Here is a 15,434-nt window from a genome sequence, read left to right on the forward strand (position 1 = left end):
AGACTGAAACTCTGTCTCAAAAATAATAATAATAATAATAATAATAATAATAATAATAATAGGCACTGAACAAATGTTGGGTTCCTAACCCCATGTAGGAAAATAAGTATTCCCCACATAACCAGTAATAACTTATTACAATATTTTCCTAAAAGTCTGTCCCATCTGCTCCCCTCCCCCGCCCCCGGAAAACTTAAGGTGTTATATCACAAGGGTATTTTCTAGTTTTGTTTATTTATTTATTTATTTATTTATTTATTTATTTTATGTATTTATTTTGAGACGGAGTCTCACCCTTTTGCCTAGGCTGGAGTGCAGTGGCGCTATCTTGGCTCACTGCAAACTCCACCTCCCAGGTTCAAGTGATTCTCCTGCCTCAGCTTTCCCAGTAGCTGGGATTACAGGTGGGAGCCACCACACCCAGCTAATTTTTGCATTTTTTTAGAGACGGGGGTTTTACCTCTTGGCCAGGCTGGTCTCAAACTCCTGACCTCAAGTGATCTGCCCGCCTCAGCCTCCCAAAGTGCTGTGATTATAGGCGTTAGCCACCGTACTCGGCCAGGTATTGTCTATTTTTAAAATGAAATTGAAAAAGGTACAGAGACATGACATACCATTTTTCTTTTTTTTTTTTTTCCTTCAACTTTTAAGTTCCAGGTAGGTGTGCAGGATGTGCAGATTTGTTACACAGGTAAACATGTGCTATGGTGGTTTGATGCACAGATCAACCCATCACCTAGGTATTAAGCCCAGTATCTATTAGCTATTCTTCCTGATGCTCTCCCTTCCATTTTTCTTAAAAGATAAATTTAGATATCCAGTATTCAGGATAGTCCACACACATCACTATTCTAATATTATGGCAAGGCTTTCAGTATTCATTCCTGTGGTAACAGAAAAATAAAAGAATTCAATGTTCATACGCTGTTGTTTCTCTGGTGGCAGGAAAAGAAAACGGTCATCAAAAGGTTGAAACATGACAAAAAGTACCAGTTTAAAAATATTTTATGTTTGTACATGTGGATTCTTACAATATATGCAATAGTTTTTTCCCAAGTAATTTTGGAGTCAGTATTCATATTACTCCAGTTAAGTGTAAACACCAGTATTTTACACTTTAGCTCATCAAGCTTCCTTTTTTTCAGAGACAGGATCTCACTCTGTTGCCCAGGCTGGAGTGCAGTGGCGTGATCATAGCTCACTACAGCCTCAAACTCCTAGGCTCAAACAATCCTCCCACCTCACCATCAAGCTTTTCAATTACCACTTTATAAAAATTTCAGAAAGCCGGTTCACGAATTGGCTCCTTGAAGGTGAATTTATTCAGTTAAAAGTATCCATTTGAAGAGGGAATAAAAGTATATGTCCTAAAAACCTTCTGTGAAAGGATCTCAACTTTAGAGTCCTCTCTCAAAGGCTCTCAGCAAATATCTAGAGACGTGGTTACATCCAGTTTATGAAGACTGTCGGTGACTTCGGGGTCATACAGTACATGGACAACGAAAGAACAGTAATTGAAATCTTGTACTTGTACCCCACCACCTTCCGCCCTATGATCAGCCCACTGTACTCTACTGCCACCTGTGTTCTCTCAGCATTTTCCCCAGCTTGGAGGTTTCCCCATTCTCGCCACAAATACCATCCTTCATGAACGATGCCATTTCTAGGATGTTGCAAGTTATGATAAACAACTGTTGAACAAATATTGCTTACAAGCTACAAGTTGAAAACGAGAAGGTTGCTACCTAAGTTCATGAAGAAATCCCCTTTCAAGGATTCCATCTGTTCCTAAAAGGCCAGCCACACAAATTCTAATACTCTATATTATTATGGCCATTTGGGGACAAGATTTTAAATCTGAAACCACGACATGAAAAAAAAAAGCAAGATTTAAGAGAGTAAACTCCAGAAACAACAGATGAAACTGCCACTGTGTGTTTGTTTTTTTAAATCAGTGAAATATTAAAACAAATGATAAACCCATGCCAACCTCACAAAGTTTCCTCATTCCTTGGAATTCAGCCACCACCGATGGCATCATTTTATGATAATCCTTTGGGTATTTCACGTAAGTAATTAGACACAATGTAAAGGCAGTGACTGAGGGACTTAAACAAACTGTCCCCTCAGAGAGCCCAGTTGGAGCTTCCGACACTGACCTTATTCTCTCCTCTCAATTTTAACCCTCCTCAACCACTCAATCCATCCAAAAACGTCTGTGACAGTCGTGGCTCTAAAACCGCACAGAACTTGACTACAGAACGGTCGGTGACAACTCCACATATGATTTATCCAAATTAATTTATTTTTTTGAATTCTAGTCCCATGCTCCCTCGGCTGTTTGCCCCGAACCCGTAGTCTACATCACTTCACCGACGTGGAGACCACCTTTCATCGTTTCTATGGGTCTCAGCATCCTTCCCTCCGTCCAGCTCTGTTCTCGCTGCACAAATGTCATTTCTAGCGTACCACCCTCCATTCCGCCCGGCGGGCAGCGCAGGGGCTTTCGGGTCCCAGTGGCCAGTTTCCTCGAGTCGGTCCCCTCTGCACAGCCATTTTCTAGTTAAACGCTCTCTCTGCCACCGAGGGGGAAAAGGAACTTTTCCCCCCTTTCATGTCTCAGCGGCTGGCCTCTGAACCCCTCGTGGAGAAGCCAACCCCGGCTCCAACTCCCCGACAGGAGCGCGCTGCCGCCCGGGAGGGACAGCCGAGCCGCACAGCGGAGGCCGGTGCCAGGACAAGGGGGTGTGCGCTCCTCCCGCAGGCGCCCACCCTCACTTTTCCCCTCCGCAGTCCCCACCCGGGCGCACCGCCTCCAACCCGGTCTCCCCCGCCCCAGGCCCTGCCAAGCCGGGGCTGCTGAGGGAAAGAGGGCGCCGGGAAGCGGGAGGGATGGAAGTCAAGGAGAGTGAGCCCGCAGTCGCCGTGCCACTGGCCCTGCGGCGCGGGCGCAGGGCGCACGGGACTCCGCAGCGGGCGTCCCGCTGCAGATGAAGCGGCAGCTGCTGCAGCTGTGGCTGCGGCTGAGCGGGCGGCAGTGGCCGCGCAGCCCCGGGGCCGGGAGCAGAGGAGAAGCCGCCAGGGGAACCCGCAGCCGCTCGCCGCACGCTGCTACCGCTGCCCGGGTGTTTCCCCAGCACTCTCGTGCTGCCCCGGAATCCGGGGCAAAGGCAAGGAAGAAAGCGGGGCTCACCAGTGGTGCGCGCGGCGCTCGCCTCGGCTCCGGCGCCCAGCGGCTCTGCTCCAGTCTCGCCCTCCCCGGAGCGCCCAGATCAGCTGCGGTTACAGCGCACTAGCTTCCTACTTGAGACCAGAACGGGCTCCGGCAACTGAGCATGCTCAGTGCCGCTCCGCGAGTCCCGCGCAGGGAGCGGCGCTGACGAGATTCCACTTCTCCAGGCTTTGGCAGCGGCTGCGCGAGGGAAGGCTGGAGGGGCCCGGCGGGGCGGGGGCCGAATGGGAGAAAGGCGGGGCAGGGGGGTGGGGGCCGGGCAGAAGGAGGCGGGCCGCGCTCCCAGGGCGACCCCTGCAGGTGGAGGCGGCGGGGCCTGCGGGAGGCACGCTCCCCAATCGCCTGGGAACACGCAGGGAGGCAATGGGTTCCCCAGTAAGACCCAAAGGCAGGACGTGCGGTGCAGCCCGGGTATCCCCTCCATGTGGCTGGTGTCCGTCTGCACCAAAAGGCAGTTGGGTTACCTTAACCCTGGCTTTTCTCCCACACGCCAGCATTCCCTTGCAATAGGAAAATGTCCCCACAGGAGAGCTGCCCACACCCACCCAGGCTAACTGCAAGTTGTAGGCGAGACCTTCTCCTTCCTTCTACCTCCTATCCCCACCCCCAGGCATATGCCGCACACACACTCTTCTTTATCACAAAAAGATAATATCAGGGGAGAAATACAACTGCCAGAGAGGAAAAGCAGGTTTTCCTTTCCATTGCCAATAATATTATCTATAACTCTAATTGTAAGCGTGCAAGCAAAGCCCTGATAAGAGTCGAGTCTCAGTAAGTGGTAAACCGTGCTCTGCCCCAGACACTGTGAATGACATCCCCAAAGTATCCTTAGGATTGCTCTTCACCAGGGCAGCAGTTGTCAAACTGGAGCCTGGATCAGAATCGCCTGGAGGGTTTGCTGAAGTACAAATCCCTGAGTCCCAATCTGTGTCTCTGAATGGGTAGATATGTGGTGGGGCCCAAGCATCTGTATATCTAACAAGTTCCCATGGGATGCTGATGCTGCTTGTATGAGGACTATACACTTTAGAGAACCCTACCCATACACAAGCACACACAGTCCTACCGAGGATCTCGAATTAAAAACTCACATGATTCTTCCTATGAGGACTCTATGCAGTGGGGTGGGCATTACTTTATTCTTTCCTACATGAGTTTATTGAGGATCCACGAGGTCTTGTACTAGGCCTGAGGATAGAGGTGAATTTAAAAGCCCAGGCCCCTGCTTTCATGGAATTTATAGTCCGGCCGAGTGACAGACATCTATCAAATAATCACTCAAAACGGTCGTTTCAAACAGGTAGAGTCCTGGGAGGGAAATGCACAAGGTGCGAATAGAGTGTATAGCGGGACCCTCATGCAGACTCAGTGAGGTTGTTACGAAGGGATGGGAGGGGGGCTGCCTTGTGGAAGGTGGTTTCTGACTTTTGCACTCCAATAACCTCTCCAATTAACAATTATTTCCTTCAGACCGAGCTGGAGGCCAGCAATCATGTCCCTCCTTCCTACAACATAAAAACAATACTGTCACAGAGAAATCCCTATAAACTCATGAAAAGTGTTTACTCTTGGGACTGAGTCTCTGCACCCCAAGATCCACCTAACACGTCCGTGGACCAAGGACAGTCGAGGGCCACAGTAGACCTCTAGGGGAAAATATGGGCTCTGTGAACTGGAAAGCCTTGTGGTTCTTAGTCTGTGATCTCCAAGGCCAAAGAGGCAAGGAAACCAGCCCAAGACCACCACTCCCGTCAGGAAAGGAGATCGACCAGCCTCCAACCTTGCAGGCGGGTCCTCTTTCCAAGGCACTCTATTCCCGGACCTCACAGCTCCCCTCAGATCCCCGGAACCCAGCCTGGCCACCCCGCTCTCTCTCGGGGGTCCGGGGTAGGTGAGCGGCGCCTGCCCCTCCCAGCTGTGTCTCTTCCCGACCCAGAGGAAAACCCGCGGTGGAGTCCGCGGCGGCGGGGCGAGGCGGCGCGCGCAGGCGCAGAGGCCGCCAGGTTGGGCCGAGGAGGCGCCCTGCTCCACACCTGATGCAATCAGCCTTCCGGAAACGGGTCTGGCTGCCGCGCTCACCCAGGAAACACTTCCGCGCCCTCCTCCGGCCGCTGAGCCCCCGGGGACGGGTTCCCAAACTCCCCCTGCCGGACTTCGCCACGGGCGGTGTTCTGCGCCCCCCCGGGGATACGCCGGAGAAGTCCGGAAGTCACCGCCTGGGCACACAAAATCCCTGAAATGCCCTGACAGTGACGTCGAAACGGCCACCAAGCGTTCCGCAGCTGCAGGAGGAAATTCCCTTAATTATGAATTTACAGAGGGGATTGATCGGGGCCGGAGGGAAGGCTTTGACCCTTCCCTTGCTTCCTTCCTTCGTCCGCCTCCCAACACATTGTCTCTCTCACTGAAAGGAACGTTTATTTTAACAGCAGTTTTAAGGCAGTATGGAGAGGACTCTCCATGCCCTCTTGTCTTGCTAAATATGTAACAGCACTTTAGCTTTGCTACATAAAGCTTTCCCACCGCGCGCTCATTTTATAAATAAGTAATTGGTTTCTGCATACCTCATCATTTCAGTTTACAAAGAAAATCATTTCTTGTTTCACCACTTCATGCAATTTTTATATCTATTGTGAGTGGGTTTTTTCTTCATGCTGACTCACTCAATTGTTTTCCAAGGAAATGAAATATCCAAGAATATTCCAAGAGCATGTTTTTTAAAGCATGGAAGTAAAAGCTGTGAACAGTAGATAAAAATGACCTCTCTTAAGTCCCTTAAGGCCAAAGGTCCTCCTAGGGAGTTGGGGGAAGGAGGCAGATCCAAGTACTTCAAGACCATTCTAGAATCAAATCAAGATCAACTCTTAGACTTTACAGATGACATTTACCTCTCTGTGGCCCAGAGAAATAAATGACTTCTTTATTTAGACAACCCAAAGGGAGAACTGGCACTTGAAGCCAGATTTCTCAAAATTCCTATCTAATGGGAAGAAAAAAATGTTTTTTGCACAAACACCGTAGGGAGTGCAATACTATATTACAATGCAGTTTTACAATCCAAAGATTACAAAATACAAAATTGGTGACAACAAAAGGGATCCTATTACTTGTTCCTACCTGTGACGTCATTAGTCTTTAAATAGTCCCTGATCAACAAATATCCAGCCACTTCTAAGTGGCATTGAATAGCCAGAATCTAGGCATTAAATATTTCAGTTAAACAGGTATGAGTCAGGTGCAGTGGCCCAAGCCTGTAGTACCAGCTACTGGGGAGGCTGAGGCAAGAGGGTACATGAGGCTGGACGTTCAAAGTTGCAGTAGGATCTTGCCTGTGAATAGCCACTGCACTCCAGCCTGAGCCACACAGCAAGACCTCATCTCAAAACAAAACAAAAAAAACGGTATAACTACAAAACATCAAGAAATCTTCTGTGCCAACATTAAGAACTTCCAGTATTATTATTTGATTGTGTGGTATATGTGCAACGGTTTGAGCTTAAACCAAGGGAATTTTAATGATCACAACAAAATATCATGGTCATGATTTTCTTCTGTAATGATTTTAAATACTTTAACAGTATAGAAATCAAAGTGAAATCAAAAACAACTCAAAACTCATGCCTGCAATAAGATAAAATCTTATTCTTCAAAACTCTGTCTACCTTCTTATCTTGAGGAATGAATTTCTTTTTGGAATGTTCTGACAGAGATCTGGAGGAATACCTTCTATTGAAGCAAAAATAGAGTTGAGTAAATGTCAAAATGCAGAGGTACAAAATACACACTATCACACAGTACTAGTTTTAGAATAGCTAACTCTTACTGAGTATTTAGCATGTGCCAGATACTGGCTAAGCATTTCCCATAGGTTATTTAACTCAATCCTCACAACTACCCTATGAATGAAGCACTATTGTTATCCCTATTTTATAGATAGGGAAAGTGAGGCTTGCAAATGTGAAGCAGCTAACTCAAGGCACAAAATATTCATTGGCAGAACTGGGATTTGAACCCAGGCAGTTTTCCTGGAGCTTGAGCTCTTAAATAATGCTATATACGGAAAAATGTAAATACAGAGAAAATGACTATAATGATTCTCAGATAAGAAAGGAGAGGGAGTATTGTACTTACTCTCCTAAAGATAAAACATAGTAAAACAAGTTTGTGGTCCACACTAAGAAAAAAACCTTTTGCTAACTAATAAATTATGGTCCCCAAATATAGGACCAATATTACCCAGAGGTATGAGGCAGATGATCAAATATCGAGTGATTTTTCAGGGGTACCAGCAAGGCCTCTTCTCTGATGAACCCTCTATGCCTGACTGGTTTCTCTAGTCCTAAACCAATCCAATATGGCAGTCACTAGCCACATATGCTTATTTAATCTGAAATCACTTAAAATCAATTAGAATTAACTCTTCGGTTCCTCATTCATACTAGCCACATTTCAAGTGCTCAGTAGCATATGGCCTAATAACTACTGTATTGGATAATGTAAGTAAAAAGCATTTGCATCACTGCAGAAAATTGTATTCAACAGTGCTGCTCTGGGCCTTAATGTCATTAGGGCAATCCTTTAATCTCTCTTCATACTGCACTATTCCTGGGAGGCCCATGTTTCCGTGGTCTACCTTCCCATTGAGGTTCAGTCCTATTTTTCCAAACTAAAATTATTATCAGAGTGTGGAGAGGTACAAAGAGGTACAAAGCATAAAGTCCCCTACTATCATGGAAAGAATAGGGGCACTGGAGTAAGACCTTATTTCACATTCCAGCTCTTAGTAGTTGTGTGACCTTGGGCAAGCTACTTTACCTCACTGAATCTCACTTTTCTTATCTGCAAAATGCACATGTTAATTTTTTCATTATAGGTTTATTTAAGATTAAATAACATATGTGAAGCTTCTGGTAGGCCTCACATAGGATGATTTCCTTCCTTCCACTCCTATTTCAGTTAATGACATTCCCCAATTACTCAGGTTTCTAAGCTAGAAATCTCAGTCATCTTCAATTCTTCCTTCCTCCTCAACCACCCGCATTAAATTAATCATCAAGCCCTTTTGCTCCCAGCTCAGGGATGCCTGCCTCTCAAATGTGAGCCCGCCTCTCTGTCCTCACTGTCCACTGTCCTCACTGTCTTTTCATGCATAATATTTCAGAATCCTGCTAACCAACCTTGGTGACACCCATCACTCCCAATCCAAGCCCTTTCTTCACACCACTGCCAGAGTGATCCTTCTAAAAAAAGATGCTGATGATGTCATTCTCCTCCTTTAAAACCGCTGATGACTTCCAGTTGCTTAAAGATAAAATCTTAGCTACTAAACTGAAGGACTCACATAATCAAACTCCATCACTCCATCACTGCTGCTTGTTTGGTTGGTAATAAAAAGAAAATTAAAAATATAACAACCCTTATTCCATTTCAAAAATATATTTGGATTCCTCTACTACCAACCTCTTTTTTCAGCCACCCCGTCCCCAGCTCATACCTCTCCCTCTACCCAACCCCCACTACACCCACACACCAGCAACTTATGCCCATGAGGCATTCCTGGAAACATGTAGTGGCCTTTCCCGACTCTGCCCTTGCACACAAATCTCAGGCTGGACTAATACTTTTACATGTTCTTTATCTGGCAGAATTTTACTTACTCTCTAAGGTCCAGTTCAGATTACTCTCTAAGGTCCAGTTCAGATATCACCTCTTCTATAAAAGCTCCTTCATCTCCTTCAGGGAATGGTGGATACCAGCTCATCTATGATGCCACAGATTTGAGATAGATTGTTGATGCTGTATTTGGGCTACCTGGGTTTAAATCCTGGCTGCATCACTCTCCCACTGCTAGTTTTGGGCAGACGACTTAAGCTCTTCACCCCTCAGTTTCCTCATCTGAAAACAATGATAATCATAGCGTTAATATCTTATTGTTGTTACCAAGCATGTGAGATATTGCACGTGAAGCTCATAACAATGTATCTGGCCCACAGACAAGCACTCAATACAGATTGTCTTCAAATTGTTCCCACTATTATTAATTATTCATCTTATCCTTTTATCTCAATGTGAATTTTTTTTTACATTTTAAATAATTTTCAATTTAATTTTTTATATTTTACATTTACATTTGATTTTTATATTAAATACATTTTAAATAATTTCAATTTAAATTTTTTATATTTTACATTTACATTTGATTTTTATATTTTATTACAGAAGTACTTCACTATTTATTGATTAAAATTTAGGAAATTCAGATGACATGCCAAAAAGATTACATTCTGTATTGTTTGAGACATCTCTTGGTTACAAGCAAAAGGAACTCATTCTGGTTAACTTATCCAGAAAAAATAATTTCTGGGAGAGTTGTCAGGCAGCTCACTGCCTCAACCCAAAGATGGAGAATCAGGTTAAGAAAAGGGTCGGGATCCATGGAGGACTGGCGGCAAATAACAGACAAGACCACGGCACAGTGTGTCACCAATGGCACAACCCCACGGGCCACTTGCTGTGGCCACAGTTCCTGAACCTTTGCAACTTAGCTGAAGTAGGAAGAGCATCTTATCCCCTCTCCCACTCACCCATCCCATGATCTTTACCTATATTTGGTCACACACAGGCAAACAAATCTTGCAGTTACAAGCTTTGGTGCCTTTGCTTATGCCGTTCCGTTTGCCTGAAATAGTCTTGCTCTGTCACCCAGGCTGGAGTGCAGTGGCACGTTCATGACTCATCGAGGCCCCGAGCTCCCTGGCTCACCCTCCCTAGTAGCTGGGACCACAAGTGTGCACCACCACACTCAGATAATTTTTTTATTTTTCGTTGAGATGAGGTCTCACTATGTTGCCTAGGCTGGACTCAAACTCCTGAGCTCAAGCAATCCTCCCACCTTGGGCTCCCAAAGTCGTGGGATTACAAGCATGAGCCACCACACCTGGCCTGCTCACTTCTTGATTCCAGAGCTTGCCATATGTTTTTGTAGCACTTCACACATGGTACAGTTAGATATTGTATCATTCTTTGTTGCTATGCTGTAAATTCCTATCTTCAGTCACATCACAGAGAAGACACTTGATAAATATCTGTTTAATGAATGAAAGGAAGAAAAAATTAAATTAGATTTTAAGGCACTGTACTAAGGACTTCACAAACATTAACTCACTGGGCACAGTGGCTCACATCTGTAATCCCAGCACTTCGGGAGGCTGAGGCCAGTGGATCACTTGAGTTCACAGAGTTTGAGACCAGTCTGGGCAACATGGTAAAACCCCTTTTCTACTAAAAATACAAAAATTAGCCAGCCGTGGTGGTGCACACCTGTAATCCCAGCTACTAGGGAGGCTGAGGCAGCAGAATCGCTTGAACTCAGGAGGCAGAGGCTGCAGTGAGCCAAGATCACACCACTGTACTCCAGCCTGGATAACAGAGTGAGACTCTGACTCAAAAAACAAACAAACAAAACCATCCAAATGTTAATGCAATTTAGTCTCAATTTATAATAGTTTTTCCTCAGATAGGCTGATCACTCTTTTATAACAGAAAACTGAGGCCAGGGGAGTGAAATTACTTTCAAAAGGTCACACAGCTAAGGGACAGAGTCAGAATCTGAAGAAGGCAGTCTCGCTCCAGAGCACAGGCTTTTACCTAAAGAGATGTTATGACTCTGTGTACAGGGCCCTTTTTCTAGAAAATTCTACCACATCTTTGTTTGTTACTTAAAGTGCTGACAGTGTCTTGGTAAGCAGAGAAAGCTAATTAAATGTTTCTGTACGTTTTCAATATTGAAAAACATATTTAGTAAATTTCATAAACACTTATTCAATCATTCCTGAACAATGGTAATGGAAAGCTCTATACACAAATTCATAGAAACTCAATTAAATGAGCACAAAAGCACACAATAAAATTCTTCACACTCTTTGTCTCTGCCCTTCCCCCATGTTACCAGGAGTTGTTAATGTAGACACTGGCATTTTATTAAACTGGTTCTGGCTGCAAGGAATTTATGTTCTTATGCTCAGGGCAATCTCCTTCCCTGGTTATATGATATCTCTCACCCCTCCTAGAATCCCTCTTTTGGTTATCATCAAACAGCAGAAACTTGACTCCAGAGCACCAATGTGCAGGGTGCCTCTCAATTAATTGTCTGCATGATAAGAGCAAGAATTTAAATCTTGTGAATAGAGGAAAACCATCACCTTTATGTTCACAGGGTACATAAATTACACCATCCAACCTGAAAGAATACTCCATTTTAAATTCACATAAACATAATTAAATAGGAATGGGGAATCTGAAATGAAGGACACTGAGAGAGAAGACATTTAAAAAGAACTAGAAATCATTTACAAGAGAAAATGCTTTGCTCATCCCAGAGATAAATAAGATACGTATTGCTAATTTGCAAAGACATTGATAGTCTTCTTGATCAAGCAAGGGATTTATAGTTTCCTTTCTCTATTTGTTCCTGCCAGTATCTTCACTTTTAAGTGCCTCATTACAAGGTCTGCAAAACAAGAAAAGAAAGGAAGATGGAGAAAAAAGATCTAAAGATTTCTTTTGCTTTTAAGAGCTTATTATAACAAGCAAATATTTGTCATAGCTTAAATGAAAGAAAGCTAGCTCCTTACAAATATCTGAGATCATAAAAACCGAACTTGGGGGAAAAGGGACATTAGTATAGGAAGAGGTATGATTAAAAGTAATAATACAGAATTAGTAGCTAACATGGAAGTTAGATATTAGCAAAAAAAAAAAAAAGATTATTGGTAGGGTCAATTAGATAAAAGGAAAAACTTCAAAAGGATATAATAAGTGCTCCATCCCGTGAGACTTTTAGAATTAACCTGGACAAAGAGCTAGAATATATTTCGTAGAAAGCAATCTTTTCTGACAAGCTGGTAGATTAGCTCTAATTGATTTTTCCACCTCTTATTTCTTTGACTCTCTGAAATGCTATTTGTAGAAGACAAATGAGCTTTCCTTGAGGTTGAATTTTCTGTCTTTATTTTAATCAAATGAGATATGATTTCTCATGAAAATGGTTTCCAAGCCAATGGCTTTGCAAGTAATAATTTAACTCTTATTTAGACAATAAAAGTTTAAAAATCAAAGTTGTAGCATTAGTAAACATGACAAATCACCATATATTTTCTTCCATCATGCACTGGCAAAATTCTTGGAATAAAGTTTCCAAGAAGTGAAGGAATAGGGTACAGGAAAAGTGGAGCAGGCTAATATTCTACCAGTTTTTACCTTTTCGTTCTAGCTTCATATCCTCTCTAGAAAGTTATCACTAATAGAAAAACACTTAGTTCTGTTGAAATTATGTTAAAGTTTGTATCAGATAACAGTTCTGAGAACATTAGGTACAATATCACATGCATGTTATTTATGTTATTTATTGTCATAAAAAGAGCAAAATTTAAAATGTACTAGAAAAAGTTTTGCCTGGAGTCTTAATTTTCTGAGAGAACACTTAGGGACAGAGGAGAAGAAGAGGAAATACTAGGTGAGGCAGGGGATAGATCTCTTTCTCCTCATATATATATATATTTAATATCTAAAATCTTAAAATATATATATATTTCAAAGTTGTTTCTATAAATTTTAATGTTTTTTTCCATGACTCAAAATATGACTAGAAAAAATATTCTAAATTTAAAAAATTTTTTTTACTTCAGGTCATGAAAATATTTTTCCCTATTACAGTCTGACAGGTTACAAGTTTTGTGTATTTTACTTTGTTTCGTTCTCACATTTAAACTTTAATTTGTTTTCTAATACACTGTGAAACAGGGATATAACTTTGCAAGCAGAAAGCCAACTGTTCTAATGCAATGTATCAATCTTTCCATCGCCACCTATTTATAATGTCACCTATATTATATGTCCAATTCTCATTGGTCTGTTCCTATGCTCTGTATTCCCTTTCATAGACTACTTCTTCTATTAGGGAGCTAATATTGAACTATTTTTGTTTCTATACCTTTGTAATATATCTTGATATCTGGTAGTGTGGGTCTCTCTTCTCTGTCCTGGTTTATCAAGACTGACTTAGCTCTTCTTTCATAATATCTTTTCCACATAAAATTTAGAATTCCAATATCAATTTTGATGAAAAATCTTTAGAATTTTATTGGTATTAATTTTTTTTTTTTTGAAACAGAGTCTCACTCTGTCACACAGGCTGGAGTGCAGTGGCACAGTCTTGGCTCACTGCAACCTCGGCCTCCCAGGCTCAAGTGATTCTCCTGCCTCAGCCTCCCAAGTAGCTGGGATTACAGGCACGTGCCACCATGCCAAGCTAATTTTTGTATTTTTAGTAGAGACGGGATTTCACCATGTTGGCCAGGCTGGTCACAAACTCCTGACCTCAGTGGTCTGCCCACCTCAGCCTCCCAAAGTGCTGGGATTACAGGTGTGAGCCACTGTACCTGGTCAGTATTAAATTTAATATAGATTAATTTGAGGAGAACTGACATTTTTACTCTATTGAATTAACATATATATATGTGTGTGTATATATATGTGGATAGATAAATGTACTATATTTCTTTTTTTTTCTTTTTTTTGAGATGGAGTTTCTCACTGTTGCCCAGGCTGGAGTGCAGTGGTGCAATCTCGGCTCACTGAAAGCTCTGCCTCCTGGGTTCACGCCATTCTTCTGCTTCAGCCTCCCAAGTAGTTGGGACTACAGGCACCTGCCACCACACCCAGCTAATTTTTTGTAGAGACGGGGTTTCACTGTGTTAGCCAGGATGGTCTCGATCTCCTGACCTCATGATCCACCTGCCTCGACCTCCCAAAGTGCTGGGATTACAGGCATGAGTCACCGCACCTGGCCAAATGTACTATATTTCTATTTATTCACCTTCTTTATTTTGATAAATATTCTCTACATCTACTAAACTCTAAGCTCATGAAAATCTATGTAACTTTTCAAGTTTGAGAATGGTATTAGTAAAATGGCTTAACCTTTTATGTTGTCCTAAGTCTGCTGCTACTTCTTCAGCTGACATGAATCTCTTGGACAAAAGACTTTTGCTCTCACCTTATTTTTACTGAATTTGACCATAGAAAATGCCAGTGAGTTGATGGAGTCAGTCAAGTAGAATGCTTTTATCAGAGTGGCTGGTGTTTATATAAATCCAGTGTGGTTTGGAGTATTAGCCTCAATCCCAAAGAGGTTTAAGCTCACAGTGCCTCATAAATCTGCTCAGGTTTGCAAGTGAAGTTATAAAGAAAAAATAATAATAATTATTTTAACCAGTGTATTCAGACTACTTCGCTTTAATAATTCCTACAGCAACCACTAAAAGTGAGAAAAACTGCCAAAAACATAACACATAAAGTGAAACAGAATACTAACAAGTATTTAAATAATCCAAAAGAATATAGGAAAGGAAGAAGAGAAGAACAAAAACATCAGAAACAAATAGACAATTATGTACTTAAATCCAACCATATTAATAATTACATTAAATGTAAATGGTCTAAACACTCCAATTAAAATACAGAGATTCTCAGGTTGACAATAAAAATAAAAGGCCTGATTATATGCTACTTACAAGAAAGTCAGTTTAAATGTAATGATACACATAGACTAAAATAAAATAATGGAAAAAGACTCAGAGAATAAGAGTATTCTTTCAAAAGTAAACATGTATGAAATGAAATGCAATGCAAATAATTGATTCATGGGAATGTATTAGTTTTGGAACATATTAAATGCACACAAAATCAGTCTCAAAATGCAGTATTTCTCTTGTTCTTTCCTCCCTTTCTAACTCTTTCTGTCCAAATACATAGAAAGTTGTTTTCCTCTCAGTGTTCCTGGCCTAAAAGCTGTCCATATATATTAAGCATAAATTTACTTGAAATGATACTTTAAGGAAAAACATTTTCCTTTTTGAAGCTTTGCTGTAACATGGAAATAATTATTGCCTCCAAAGACCCAATTGCCCAATAAGCATACTTTTTTATTTGTTTTTGAGACAGAGTCACACTCTGTCGCTCAGGCTGGAGTACAGTGGCACGATCTTGGCTCACTGCAACCTCTTCCTCCTGGGTTCAAGCTATTCTCATGCCTCAGCCTCCCGAGTAGCTGGGATTACAGGTGCCCGCCACCATGCCCAGCTAATTTTTCTATTTTTAGTAGAGATGGGGTTTCACCACATTGGCCAGGCTGGTCTCA

At 42.5% G+C, this 15,434-nt stretch overlaps 1 protein-coding gene across 21 annotated transcripts in view; it reads right to left on the reverse strand.

Annotated features, from left to right (window-relative positions):
• The window catches only part of APBB2 (amyloid beta precursor protein binding family B member 2), a 398,765-nt gene extending 395,158 nt beyond the window's left edge, over positions 1-3,607 (reverse strand). For 9 of the 21 annotated variants that reach the window (XM_063723212.1, XM_024245652.3, XM_063723215.1 and 6 more), the window contains exon 1: positions 3,194-3,607. The gene's annotated coding sequence lies outside the window, so the exon portion shown is untranslated. 21 annotated transcript variants of the gene reach the window in all.
• Positions 3,608-15,434: the final 11,827 nt, after the last annotated feature.

Source organism: Pongo abelii, chromosome 3, assembly GCF_028885655.2.
Source record: "Pongo abelii isolate AG06213 chromosome 3, NHGRI_mPonAbe1-v2.0_pri, whole genome shotgun sequence".
NCBI classification, from domain to species: Eukaryota; Metazoa; Chordata; class Mammalia; order Primates; family Hominidae; genus Pongo; species Pongo abelii.